Source organism: Lineus longissimus, chromosome 12, assembly GCF_910592395.1.
Source record: "Lineus longissimus chromosome 12, tnLinLong1.2, whole genome shotgun sequence".
In the NCBI taxonomy this organism is placed as follows: domain Eukaryota; kingdom Metazoa; phylum Nemertea; class Pilidiophora; order Heteronemertea; family Lineidae; genus Lineus; species Lineus longissimus.
The window spans coordinates 9904987-9920461 of record NC_088319.1 but is presented as its reverse complement, the minus strand read 5'-3'; the positions used below and the strand labels follow the sequence as shown (position 1 = coordinate 9920461).

The following is a 15475-nucleotide window of genomic DNA, read 5'->3' as shown; positions in this document are numbered from 1 at the left end:
TGTCCTCTCTGCGTAGCTCGTTCCATGGGAACGACGCCTCTGCTACGAGGAGGGGGTGGCACTTCCGGTTGGTTCCACCCAAGAGGTTGGCCAACGTAGGAAGGTGCCTGCATTTCCGGTAGGACGAAGTCCGAAACCGGAAATGCCCGTAACTCCTTCGCCGGTATGGAGCTACCGGAAGCCCTTTTAGAAGGAGGTACGGAGGGCGGAAACGCTGTTACCGAAGACGCATGGCGTTTCGGAGGTGGCGTTATAAGGTCCGGCCCTACTCTACTGTGTCCGTGAGGACTGGGGTTATTTCGCAGTAAAGACTGAGAAAAACCCCCAGTAGAGTCTTCGGTTACTGAAAAACGGGAACCCGCGTCAGTAACCGGAACTGCAATCGGCGGACCGAAAGCAGGGTGCTCCCGCGGGTACAAAGGGCTTGTACTCGGGGGAGCGGACGACAGGGGAACCGGAAGGTTCCCTGAGGTCCGGGGTATATTAAACCCTTGGAGACTTATTGGATGTAAGTCTCCCTTGGGACCACAGACATTAATAATGTCAGATCCCGCATCCTTCGCAGCCGCGGCCGGAACCGGAACTCGGCTGACGGAAGGGGTGGTGGCGGGAGGTTTGCTAGACCTCCGGGTTATATGCCCGGAAACGGAACCGGAAGAGGGTTTAGGCGTCTTCGCGGCCCGTTTCCCGCCACCAGACGCATTCCTTTGTGGTGAGACAAAGGATGCCGTCGGAGGGGTACGCCATATAAAAAATGGTACCAATGACAATAAAAACACTGGGAACCCCAAGTAGGCCAGAAAGGACGCAATAATTAATGGAAAGGAAAACATGCCTACTTGAATTAAACACTATTGCAATGGATCTGAGTCTTGTTCATTACAATAGAGCGGAGAATAGCCTACTTAACTCTACCCTACCAAGATCAAAATAATGGAGCCGGGTCGACTAAGCTAGCTAAGAAAATGTCTATAATTAAATAGACTGGACAATACTAATGCCAAGATTAGTTTGGCGGTCTACTCCGTAGGTGAATGAACCCAAAAATCGTCTAGACTTGGCTGGTTGAATTTGGTTTTAAATCGAATTCACGGCAGCTTTGAAAAAACGATGTGCTTCGTAGAAGCACAAGAGTAAAGACTGAATATGGCGGCATGAGATCGGCGCGATCTCGCGGGATCGGTCAGGGCGCCGCCTGGCGGCCGAGCTGTTAACTCAGTTCTCCCTTTAGAAAATTAAAGGGATACTCTTGTGTTTGAGCCCAAATGGAGTAACATGCAAAAGTGTTCCATAGGTAAGTTTGAATGACACAAAATGTACAATAACCGCACAAAAGCCTTGACAACTTCAAATGTAAAAATCTTACCTCCGGTAATGCAAGGATTGAGGCAAGGTTTTCTTACATTCAGAAGTTGTCAAGGCCATTGCAGTAATTGTTCAATTCATTGACCAATTTGCCAATTTATATATTCATACATAAGCTGTTTACTATAGAGTAAGTTATCACTAGCTTTATCCATCCTTCATGGTAAACGCATCTTTCATAGCAACGAGAGAAAAAAGTCTTTCGTAAGGTTACAATCTACAGGCATGACTGGTACCGACCTCTGATTTGAGGAGACCCGATGTGAAATTGCAATTTGGCGAAATAAATCGTTCCCTTCTGTAGACATTGCTATGGGCAATGTCCTACAAAAGGGTACTTTGTTGTTCTGTTTTTAAAAACAAGACAGCCTCTCGTCAAATCAAAGGCCGGCCATTTTGCTACAGGTAGTGTGCGCTTGTGCTTGAACTTCCCGGCGCATGCCGTTATGTTCCCGTGTTCCTTCGGTAGCCACAGGTATCGCAGCCGACTCGCTGAAAAAAGAGCAGATCATAAGATTTTCAACTGAATCATTAAACGCTATGGGAGAGAAGGGATTAAAAGAGTACTAAAAAAGTAGGACAACTTTAGAGTTAGGCCTACTCCTTTGCGGTTCGTCATCGTGGTCGCTGTGATCTGCGAAGAGATAACTGGTCTTTCCCACTGTACCAGCGTGAAGGTAAATTCTAAAATACCTTGGTACCGTCAAGTCAAAATGCATAAGCCTCGTTCTGAGAGTGGAGTGTTTGGGACACGCAACCAAGATGCTCTACCAAAGTTCCCTCGGGTTGCACTAAAATGTGGAAACCATGCATACGTCACGTCAATTGAATTTCATCTCACTTCAGAAGTTTGAGGCTCTCAAAACACTGGTACAAACACAAATCAGCCAAGGAAGCATCAACCACCCTAAGTTTTTTAATGAGCACTACACATATTTGCCGAGAAAAACGCTCCAAATAGCCCATTTGCGCGGATTTTAGCATCACTTGAGCGAGCCGATGCGGACTTCCTATGCGCGCTGTACAAAATGTACAAGTCTCATTTTCTGTAACGTTGCCGTAACATAATGTAAACAACGGCGCTACCGGCGCTCCGGGCCGGCGATGGATGGAATTTGCCGAATTCGCACATATTCAAGTTATTTTCGTGGCCTATCTTTTTAAGTTTGAGGTATTTTAGAATAGAAATTGAACCCTCGGCTTCGGACTTTGGTTGAGTTACCAAGACACTCTCGGATGGAGCTAAAATTTCGTCCAAACCCTCGCCTGGCTCGGGTTTGGACTGTATTTTAGCTCCACCCTCGAGTGTCTTGGTAACTCAACCAAGGTCCTCCGCCTCGGGTTCAATTCCTTAAAACATTTCGGACAACTGTTTCGTGAAAAAAGGACCTTTTTTCAACTTGTTTAAATCGAAATCCTGGAATCTATTTTTAGCTCCCTATACCCAAGCGGTTTTCGTGAAACAATCGATACCGGCAGTGAGGTATCAATCATTGTTTCTATCTAAAACATCTCAAATTAATAACGTGGTTTTTAATGCTTTTAGTCCGCTTCCATATTTTGCACCAACCCGCAGCGGTTATGGGTGCCTTGCTGCTTAATTCAAAACAAGGCACCGCAGGCACAATAGTGCATTTACATTCTGAACTGCGGTTCATTATAAATTTAGATACTTTAGACGAACATGCCGATTATCGTCGTTGCGTGTCTGTCCGACGAAACAACTCCCTTCCTTGAAGTTCAAGAGAGGAGTTTCGGACAGACGCAAACCGACGGCAAGTACAGCCGGCGGGCATGGATATTAAAGAAACAATTCTATACTCACACCTACCATTCTCCCACTTTTTTATCGTGCCCTCGATCCGCTTCTTCTGAAATATGATCGTGCAGTATCTGTCCGCTATGTATCCCATCCGAGGCCGCTGGAGCTCTATGCGGCCATTGACAGGTTTTGGCGGTTCTGGAAATAAAAAGCCATACATGTATGAAAGAACCAATTGCTTCAGTAAGAAAACATCCTCTGCTACCTGGCTACAAAGGATTAAATCCTGATGATCGATTGTTTGAAGTTGTCCCGACGTGTACTGCAGCAGCTCCAGCTTTTTTGGCCAAAATCATGCACCCCTTGCTATAGTGGTGTTTCAGAGGATCTTTTTCAGAATAACCTCCATCGTGGATTATCATTTTAACGAAAAGCCTTAACGAGGAGCAAGTAATTTCCTTTTCCTGCCCTACATGTAATTACGGCACAACCACAAACCTCACCCCGCGTTTAAACACAATTTGTTAGTATGTTCAGGTGCACCTTAAACTGAATCAGTCGAAGGACCGCTTTAGTTTGAATGAAGGACATGACAAAAACGTCATATGAAAGTATAAAGTGGGGTTACCGTTGAATGAAAATCCTTCCAAAGGCCTACGTTGGTCATCAAAAATTTGAAATTTGTAATTGAACTTTAAAAATGCCTATTAGGCAAGTACATGGGTACTGAGTTGCCGTTTGTTTGTAAGTATGTAAATACGATCGGTGTATATACCAGTTTGAACATCTTAATTAGGCCCTTTGATTTGTAGCTAAGAAAGGCCCTCATAATGTAGGGTGCAAGTTGGCTGCAGCATTCTTTCAAGGCTGCTCCAAGTATACTTCTAGGTTACTCCTAGTGGGGTAGTTGTAAAACAAGAAACACAGAAACGAAACAGAAACACAGAAACGCAGAAACGAAACGCAGAAACGAAAATCAAACGGGTTTTCATAAAAGTTGGAATCAAGCGGCACGCCGATACTTTCCTTGCCCAATCCGTTGTTATTGTCGTTTAAAAGTAAAATCTTAGGTTGGTGGGTTGCGGCCAGCCGGAATGCAATAGAGTTGTTGAGGGGATACATGGAGCAACTTGGGGGGGGGGGGGGGAGGGGGCGGCACGATATGGGTGAAGTCTTTTGAGGTGGTGGTGTAGTACTTTGGTAGGTTCGATTCGATTCCTACAGCATGTTATTTTAAATGAAGGTGCAGTGCAACATCTTGCCTTGTAGTGTTCAATTTACATGAAGTACCAGGATCATCCTACAAATCCCGTCTGATGCAGCACTAAATGCAAGGTACGGTACCAGTACATGGGTGAATCATTTCGACGTTATGTGAGACGTGAGAGACCAATTTTGGCGACTAGAATAGAGTAAAGTGGGGGGGGGGGGGCGGGCGGGCACTAGACTTGGACTTGGAGTAACTCAATCTTGCCTGCCCAGCTGCTGCCTTTAAATAGCCCCTTTAAATATCTGTTTATGTTAATGAGGTTGCAGTAGGGAAGTTCAGCCTAGTGTCGTGCACAGGCCATGGAATGTACAAAAGAACAGGACTCGCTATTCGAAGGACTACTTTCTATTTACGTCGTGTAGTACATACATGCAGTGTATTGGGGAGGTCAGTGTAAATAGAAAATAGTCCTTCGAATAGAGAGTCATGTTCTATTGTACATTCCTAGCAGGCCTATGGTCGTGTTCTGGTCATTGGTCATGCCGACTTACTGGCGGCTCATATCGATCATAAAGTCCTCATGCCCTACAGATGGTGGATCGGCATGGTCAGGGGCACGATCAAAATCTGCGCACACGTTGATGAGGCTAAAAGGGGTATTGGGAAATGAGCATTCCTCCTCCCATTCCGACTGAATACCAGTTTTAGTTACACCCGCGTTCGCGGGCACAACCATGGCAACAAGATGGAGTCTGCAGACCAGAATTCGCCACAAGACTGGTTTCTGCGTTTCGTTTCTGTGTTTCTGTGTTTCTGTGTTTCTGTTTCGTTTCTGTGTTTCTTGTTTTACAACTACCCCTCCTAGTGATAATTACAAGAGAGTATAATTTCATGCTGTAAAGCCAAAGGGAATCCTCAAGGCAATGTGGTCCCTTGATTTGTAGCTTACATGCCCTTGTAGGGTGCCAGCGATAGGACTGCAAAATTTCTTTCAAGGCCGATTCAAGTACATGCAAAGTATACATAATTATTATACTCATCCTGGTGATAATTACAAGAGAGCATAATATCATCCATGTTGCAAAGGCAAAGGAAATGTGGAGCTAAAAATGTAAAATGCGGGAAAATTCCAAGAGGATATTGAGGAAAAGGTACTTGCCGGTCACATCATGATAGTGCATCTCTTTAAGGATCCTGCAGATATCCTTTACCCTTACTTTAAGCCATTTCATCGATTTCCAAATTTTCTGGAGTGTTAAGCTAAGCGTTCCTGGTGTTTCCACAGTGGCGTCCTTCATGTTCGAACTCGTGGTGTCGGAGGCATGCAGAATAAACATGAATACGATAGTGGCAATCATCATCATGTATATCTCTTGTCCTTGACAAAATAAAGAATGAGCTCCGCACGTGCATCTCTCTTTAAATACCCATATTGTGGACCCCACACGCCATTTGATTTGAGTGATTGATGTGTCTTGAGCTGTCTAGTCTCTCATACCGCAGTAATTTTGAACAATTAGTCAAGAAAAGCTTAGGCATACATGTAATTTCAGCTTGTGTTATGATGTAGCATGGGTAAGACTATTTAACACTTTCTCCTTGCGATGGGATGAGGCTTTAAAATATTTTGAAAAATACCTATTAGAACGGGGACGGATCCAGATGGGGGTCGTGATCCGCCTCCCTCCTTCCGACGGCCAAAACCAGCCTCCTTGGGCATAACCGGAACTATTTATATTGACGACGTTCTGTCCCTGCCATTTGCAATCTGAATGCGGTGAAATACCACATCCACGAAACTACAAGACTTTTTGTTGGTTATTTATTCCAAAAATTCAAAAAAGATGCTCATATTACATTTCAAGGCTTTGTCAGAAAAAATTCCCCCAGTGATTTTGAGGTGTTTTATGCGCACTTTTTTGATAGCGCCTATAGTGTGTTCTCAGGTTGTTAGTGCAAACGATGATTTGAAGCGAGGTGAGTTTTGGCCAACAGTTTTAATCGGTTCGAAATGGAAATGAATATTCACTTTGGTTATATTAAACAGAGTAACATTACCGCCGACTCGAAGATCTTTAGTAAATCGCCACATTTACGGTGTTTTGTTCGAGCATTCTTTCCGCGTACATTTGTGTACCTTATACAGGCAATACACGTGCAATAGAAGCCAATACTGGCAGAGATAATAGGGGCGTTTTTAATAATAGACGCTCGACCAAAAACCCGATGAGATCCGATCGAATCCGAATGCAGTTTTTGGGTTCACGTCTTTGGACAATGGACCAAAACACGTAATAAAGCATCAGGAAGTGTCTGCCTGGCACATTTCGTTATCTCTTGTTTATTTTAACGGCAACGCGTCACTATTGTCTATTGGGTGGGTCATTTCATCAAAAAGATATCGGGTTGAATTTCGCTCTGTTGGCCATAAATCTGCCAAAACATTGCCTTTAATTAAGGTAACGATGACAGATATATCATTCTTAGCGTATTTCAGACAATGGTAAATCTTTTTAAAGCTGTAACACGTGCCGTGGCAACAGCTCAAACTTCGTTCATCTCGACCTTGGCAAAAACATCAAACATCGAGTCGGTGTCAGAAGTGCGCTCAGTCCGCCTGGGTCATTTTAGAAGAAATCGCATTATGCGTTTGAAGTTCTAACAATCTGATGATGCATTTTTTATATGTCTGGCCTGTCCCTGAAATAAGTCCCTGAAAAACGCTTTGAGATTTTTTCCCCCGCCGTCTAAGTCATATCGCAGGTTTTTCTTGTTTGGGAGGTCCCCACATAGACTCTTAGATAAGAAATAAAGGTTTTTTAATGGTTTGTCGGCCAACACATATAACAGCTGTGTATTAAATGCATCCCGCAAAGGTTTATCGGTAAACTGAAAAAAAGATGTAGTTTTTGAGATTCTGAAAAATCTTTAAGGAGATGAGATTCATGATGATAAGAGTCAGGTGTTATGGCGAGCTCACCAAGGCATTGATGGAAGAGAAAGCATAATTTCCTCATCACCAAACTAGACTTTTGAGCAATGGGCCTACACATTGCGGGTGCTAATGATTCTGGGCACTTCGGCGAATCGGAAAATTGTAAAACAGGATTTTTTCATTGAAATACGGGTATTGGTCAGTGATGAAGTCGGAGTTATTTTTCAGGGGGGATTATGATCAGTGTTATGACGTATCTGTAATCAGTCCGTCAATTCATAAAAACGACCATAGTTTATTTTTTCGGTATTTCAGCATTGGGTGAATGACAGATGCACCTTAGTGGTGTCTATTCATATAAATTCATATAATATTCATTTAAAAGCATGGTTACCTACCATAACCGCTGCCGTCAAAACGTTGCACATCGGACACATAGTGCATTATACACCGTAAAGTGATTCACTCTAATCAGCGTGTTTTAGAAATAAAAACTCAAACTTTTGGAAACAATCGCAAAGAAACAATATAACGCATCACCTCTTTATTTCAAAATCGATTATTCAACGAACCGTCTTGATACATTGTAGGTTATCATGGTTTAAGCGCGTTGTGCGTTATTAAATAAATAACGTTTTTCATACGCACACGACCGCAAATTGTATCAAAATGAAATAAGCGATTCCGTCGAAAGTCCACCAGACGATTCTTCCTTCCTTCTTTAATTCGGTCATTTTGAAACATTGTTTCAGAAGTATAGGTGTTCGAGACATCCAAGGCCGAGTCAGTGTTGAGTTAAAAAAAGGTATATTTTTATATTTTTATATTTTTATATCTTTATATTGATATACATATATACCAGAATCTTTATGCGAGTTGAAGTTGGGGCATGTAGGAACTGACGGGCCAGCCGGAAGTTTTAAAAGACGATGCTAAAATCCAAAATTACTTAACAACAATCTGGCCATACCCGAAACATCTTCTTTTTGAAGCCAACTGACCCTGCACTTAAGAACAAGTTCCAAGAATTTTGTTTTTGCTCATTAAGTCGAATTTCACTGGCGCAATAAAACTTAAAATTACGTATCAAGATCACAATGATGACGCAATCTCAATTGCAATGGCCGATGGAACAATTCAAACACTAATTAGTTCAAGTTTATTAGATCTAAAACATTGTTTGAATCACAGCAAAACGAAAACTTGATGTAATTTCAGCGAAACGCAGTTTCTCTAAGGTGTCGCTAAAATTCCGTCAAAACTCGCCTCCGGCTCGGGATCGTTTTGACGATAGTTGCTCCACCCTCAATGGTTTGGGATCTCAACATACACGTAGACCCTACACGTGTCTGATTCACTTCTGAGATGGTCCCAAACTCCAGGGCCGCGGCCATCGAGGGTTTCTTTTCTGCGAGTTGCGAGTTGCGAGTTGGATTTGCGAGTTGTGAGTTACATTTGCGAGTTGCGAGTTGGATTTGCGAGTTGTGAGTTACATTTGCGAGTTGCGAGTTGGATTTGCGAGTTAAAAATGCCAGATGCCTTCTTTCAATTCCAGTGTCATTAAATGGGTCTAAAAATGTCAAACTAGCCCAAATCGCAAAAGAAAACCCCCGGGTAAATTTTTTCTGCGAGTTGCCAGCTGAAATTGGCAAAGCATGGCCAAATGCCCTTGTATTTAGTCATGTATGGCCACACTGGTAGGATGCCTCATGTCAGAGATGCCCCCTCTCATTTCCAATGTCATTTATCGGGTCTAGAAATGGCTAACTAGCCCAACTCGCAGAAAAGAAAACACCCTGGGGTAATTCTTTTCTGCGAGTTGCCAGCTGAAATTGGCAAAGCATGGCCAAATGCCCTTGTATTTAGTCATGTATGGCCACACTGGTAGGATGCCTCATATCAGAGATGCCCCCTCTCATTTCCAATGTCATTTATCGGGTCTAGAAATGGCTAACTAGCCCAACTCGCAGAAAAGAAAACACCCTGGGGTAATTCTTTTCTGCGAGTTGCCAGCTGAAATTGGCAAAGCATGGCCAAATGCCCTTGTATTTAGTCATGTATGGCCACACTGATAGGCAGCCTCATAGTAGAGATGTCCTCTTTCATTTCCAATGTCATTTATCGGGTCTAGGAATGGCTAACTAGTCCAACTCGCAGAAAAGAAAACACCCTGGGGTAATTCTTTTCTGCAAGTTGCCAGCTGAAATTAGCAAAGCATGGCCAAATGCCCTTGTATTTAGTCATGTATGGCCACACTGATAGGCAGCCTCATAGCAGAGATGTCCTCTTTCATTTCCAATGTCATTTATCGGGTCTAGAAATTGAAATTTACCATGGTTGGCTAATTTCAGCAGACAACTCGCAGAAAAGAATTACCCCTGTGGATTTTCTTTTCTGCGAGTTGGGCTATTTCAACATGTTTTGCCCATTGAATGGTACTGGGAATGAATGAGGGCATCTCTTATATGAGGCATCCTACCAGTGTGGCCAAACACTGCCAAATTCAAGAGAATTTACCATAAATTGCCAATTTCAGCAGGCAACTCGCAGAAAAGAATTACCCCGGGGTTTTCTTTTCTGCGAGTTAAACTAGCGCAACATTTCTAGACCCAATAAATGACACTGGAAATAACAGAAAGCATCTCTGATATGAGGCAGCCTATCAGTGTGGCCAAACATAGCCAAATTCAAGAGAATTTACCATAAATTGCCAATTTCAACTGGCAACTCGCAGAAAAGAATTACCCTGGGGGTTTTCTTTTCTGCGAGTTGGGCTAGTTAGGCATTTCTAGACCCAATAAATGACACTTGAAATGAGAGAGGGCATCTCTGATATGAGGCATCCTACCAGTGTGGCCAAACATGACCAAATTCAACAGAATTTACCATGATTTGGCAATTTCAGCCAGGCAACTCGCAGAAAAGAATAACCATGGGGGTTTTCTTTTCTGCAAGTTGGGCTAGTTCAACATTTTTTGGCCATTGATTACCAGTCGTTCATTACCAGTGTCATTGATTGGGTCTAGGAATGTCTAACTTAGTTGCCTGCTGAAATTAGCAAATTGTGGTAAATCCAACTCGCAACTCGCAGATGTAACTCGCAACTCGCAAATGTAACTCGCAACTCGCAACTCGCATGAAAGTCGCACTCGCGGCCATCAGTATAGTCATGGCACACACAGATTTTACCGGCCCTTGGAAGTTGGACCGTAATGAGAACTCGGAGGGTGTCTATAAACCCAAGACCTCAGACCTATGACTCTATAAAACTAAGACCCAACTAGTAAACTAAGACCCATGGGACTAGCAAACTAGGACCCAACTAGAAAACTAAGACCCATAGGACTAGAAAAACTAAGACCGAACTAGAAAACTAAGACCCATAGGACTGAAGAACTTAGACCCATCTATAAAACTAAGACCCATAGGACTATAACACTAAGACCCGACTATAAAACTAAGACCAATAGGACTATAAAACTAAATTTTGGAGAGGAATTTAGATTGTTTAACCTGCTCAAAAACCATTTTATGGCCAATATTCATCATTGAAATTTCTTAGACATATATAGAAGTGTCACGTTTTACGGCGAGCAAGTTGGTCCTTTAAGCCTTCCTAACATGTCTGCTGAAGCCGGTCCCTCCACTCCCAGAATTTAGGGGCGGGGGGGGGGGGGGCTATACTCGTTCCCAAAGTTTAGATTGACCCCTATCTAGGGAAATTAACTGAAATTTTAAACCACTTTTCCGAGCTATTTCACCAATTTCAGCCCAAAAGACCCCTTTTTGTGGATTTTCTTGGAAAACACCACCTTTTTGACAATTTCTTCATATCGTAAACTACGGTGGCTCCTAAGTGCCAGAACAAATATTTAGCCACAAAATTAAAAAGAGATGCTGAAAATAAAATAACATAGGTCGAAAAATATTTTCATACAATCGAAATATTTTTATCGAAAAAAAATTACACAAAGTAGCAAAAGTAAACAAAATCCGCACGTAAAATATATCCTAGCCCACTGAAACAAAATTAGGGCACACACAAGTAATCTACGGCAAACAAATACATAAAGTAGAACACGAAACAAAAAAAGAGCATGCACGCACGAAATTAACTCACAACGAAACAAAATAAGAGCATGCACGAACGAAATTAACTCACAACGGAAGTCAATGCTACACGAAATTAACTCACAACGAAACACAATTTGAGCACGCACGCACGAAATTAACTCACAACGAAACAAAATAAGAGCATGCACGAACGAAATTAACTCACAACGGAAGTCAATGCTACACGAAATTAACTCACAACGAAACACAATTTGAGCACGCACGCACGAAATTAACTCACAACGAAACAAAATAAGAGCATGCACGCACGAAATTAACTCACAACGGAAGTCAATGCTACACGAAATTAACTCACAACGAAACACAATTTGAGCACGCACGCACGAAATTAACTCACAACGGAAGTCAAGGCTACACGAAATTAACTCACAACGGAAGTCAAACACAGAACGGAAGTAGAACTCGAAAACGGATATGCGCGTGGGACATGAGCAGTTCGGTTGTAACGTCAGGGGCCGTATATGTGAGGGAACAATCTTGACACTAGAGGCGCTGATGTCGTACCCAACGCACTTTAATGCAATTTCAACGAGCAAGAAATTTTGTTTATACACATATTTTGACGAAAGTTCGTAGACATCTGAGACAAATCAACGCACGAGTACTCTATACTGTGCTTTTCTGCATCAATAAAGAAACCGTAGCCTACTATTCGTATCAACCAAATCAATCCATGACTCATCCTTATAATATTATCAGTGCAGTGCCCTAGTAAGCGCGCAGCGCCTTTAGGTTGGGGGGAAACCCCCCAAACCCCCTGGTTGGGACCCTGCTATAGTTCCTTCCGCCAATTTTTTGTTTTGATAGACAGTTTTCTCCGTGTATCGCATTAGCAGAACTTCAACTCCATCGTCATAATAGCCGGCAAAGAAATGGAAAATGTCCCCCCCCCCGAAAGGTGTCCAGACTATCGTAGTCTGGGACTCTGGCAGATTCTAATGTAAAGTGCAAGCTCTATTGAACTCGCGCAACTGTCGCCATGGAGAGCCCCCCCCCCCCCCCAACCCCCGTCCTTCTGACATGTTTTAGCCAGTGCATTGGGGGGAAGGCCCCTCAAACCCCCTATTGGCCTCTCAATAAGTCCTTCTGAGCTGCTTACCCTGGGGCGTTCGAGTGGAACCCCCAAATCTTCATGATGGTGCAGTCCTTTGACACGTTTAACCCAGAGCGAGGAAGAGGTACTCCTTTGATGGTACCCTAACTGCAACCCTCAACCATCATTACCCTTCCTTTTCACTGGCATGATATTAGTAGTATATGGGCTACTTGGGGAAAATTATGAACTTTTGACCTAGTGACCTACTGACCTACTGACCTACTTTGTGTATGAGAAGTTTGAAAGTTGACCTGACCTAGTGACCTAGTTTGGATATGGTGTAAAATCTCCAGAGTGGGTCATGGCCTAGTAACCTACTTTGGATATAGTGAAATATCCAAAGTGGGTTATGACCATGGCCCATATTGGAGTAACGTTAAAATATCCAAAATAGGGTATGTAGAGGTCATGGTCACATCATCAAAGTAGAGTTTGAAGATCAGTGTTGCAACTAGTTCAATCGTTCACAATTCTTCCCCAAGTAGCCCATGCTACTGTTTTTTATTTTTTGTTAAAGCATTGTACATGATATAAAATAATAAAAATGGCATTAGTAAAAACAAATAACCATAGCACAGCATGCATATTTTAAACATATTATACAAACCAAAAAGAGGAAAAGTATATTCCAACTTGCTTCTCTTTTCCTATCATGCACAAAAGTGATATTAATAATATTCCGATACTAGTCAATATATGATCAAGAGCTAAATAGTCTTCCAAATGCATTGTGTAGGCATTGTCCACAGGTAAATATTTACATGATAGTCTAAGTAATCCCATGCAAGTCTGTATGAAGTGCTAACAAATTTCACTCTGCAATCCTTTATGTTGAAAAAACAGTACTGTACACCTTTTTGAATGTTTCATACGCACATATCCATATATAGTCTTACTGAATGTGGTCCGTTTTAAATCCTCCCGATGCAACAATGGCATTCTCTTTGTCTTCTTCTCCTTCCTCCTCCTCCTCATCAGCAACAATACCATCATCGTCATCGTCAGCCTTTTCAATCGACTTAATTTCAGCGATAAGTTCATCAGTCCAATCGTTAAAAGCTCTATTCAACAGATATCTTGGCGTGCGGTTTATTTCAATGCCCAACCCCAGTGCGGTTTCTGCCAGGCGAAGGGTGAAATAAAGAATACTGGTGCTCTTTTTCAGGTTGTCTAGATGATTCCTTCGAATCTGTTTCTGACATTCAGCAAAGTCTTCCTGCATGCAGCAAACATGATCTGTTTGACTAGGCCAATCATTCAGGCATCCATCACACTCAAGATCCACGAAACCTTGACCGATCTTTGAAAGGTACAGCCCTAGTACCTGAATAGTGAGTCGACCGAGTGGAGTTATTTTCAATGAATCCTCACATGTGTGTTCTTTAAACTTGCTCGACATTTCCCTCCATTGAGGGACGCTCAGGAACACACCACATTTAGTCGGCCTGAAAAGAGTTGCTTGCGATTTTTCGGAATCTTTCTCAGGATCGTTGTCATTGCTGATGAAAAAACGGCGAATGTCAACATTCATTTTATTGTTAAAGAACCTCGTTTGAACAAATATGTGGTCCTCCAGAGTCCAACGTTCCTCATGACTTTCGACGATCCTTTTATCGATGGTATCCACGAGATTCTTCAGATTCAGGAAACCCGTTTTACTGAGACGGATCCATTTTGTACCATAGGAGAATGTAACACCTCTTTCATCGGATCGGATCCGCAATTCAGTCTCTTGTTCTACACGACTCGAGCATTGTGGCAGCATTTCTTTTTCCCTCTCATTGAACGGAGTACGCGCTGCAGCTTTCCTTGCCTTCTTTGGTGCACTAGGAGCGTTTGAGAGATCGAGGACTGTAGACCGTACCCCTCTTCGCCTGGTTACTTTCGGAGTTTCCATGATTGTTTCATTCTTCGCAGGTGACTTGGTCTGGGTGGACGTTACTTTATCCATTTCAGCGTTGTTTTTGTGGTTTTTGTTGGTAGTTTGGTTCTCCATTCTCTTGCACTTGCAGGTTTTGAAGTGAATGTGAGCACTCATGGCGTTTTGTCCTTATATATTGCACGTGACTGATGAAAGAGTGATTGTGATTGGTCGACGTCATTCGGGTAACGAATTGTGATTGGTTGCTGTTAATGAGGTCAGTAGAACAAAGATTGACCTCATTCATATAAGTCCTTGACCTTGAAACTATTTCACACTAGTTGCAATCGATAACTGATTCCTAAGTTCTGAGGAGATTTTATGATCAGGGTTTTGTCCTTGTTGACATGTCCTGTAATACGAATCATAATATTCAGCAATTCCACCTTGTCCTTCTACAAAACTTAGAAGCAATGTTATGGCTTCTGCCGATAAATGAAGAATCCTCCAAACTTCAGGTGGTATGTTTATCTTTTTTTCACCATCATCGATCTGAATCCTTATTTGCTCCTTTTCCTTCCAAATTGCGAGGATGATCTTCGGTGTTAAGTACAAAACCATACTTGCGGACTTCTGTTTAGACCTGGCCTCAGCTTTCTGTTTCTTTTTCCCATCATTATGTTGTTCTTCCTCCATCATCACTTCAACTGAGCGTTTATCGTTCCAAGTTAACTGAGCTTGTGCCATGACCTAGTGCCTAATATCCAACTATCAACAGACATATTCATTTTATATAATTTTCATAAGCATTTCTTTGCTTTGATTGGTTGTTGATAACAGAATTATGCAAATGTTCTCTTTAGAAACCTTACAACCTTTTTATCATTAATTTCAAGATCATTTCGAAATCCGGATAAGATGTTCTTTAGAGAGTAACCTAGTGATTTTTTCACCAAGAAGTACAGACAGTATTGACCGCAAAGCAATGAGAAAGGATATTGTAAAACTTTGCTGGAGTATGTCCACCAGGAAGTATTTCTCTTTAAAAATTTAACGATGAGTTTACTTCTTGGCGGTAAACCATACGAATCAAAGAATGTTGCCTTGCACTT

At 42.3% G+C, this 15475-nt stretch overlaps 1 protein-coding gene across 1 annotated transcript in view; it reads right to left on the bottom strand.

The window, feature by feature from the left end:
- LOC135496730 (11-beta-hydroxysteroid dehydrogenase 1-like) overlaps nt 1-15475 on the bottom strand; it is a 206655-nt gene that overhangs the window by 95199 nt on the left and 95981 nt on the right. The window lies entirely within an intron of this gene.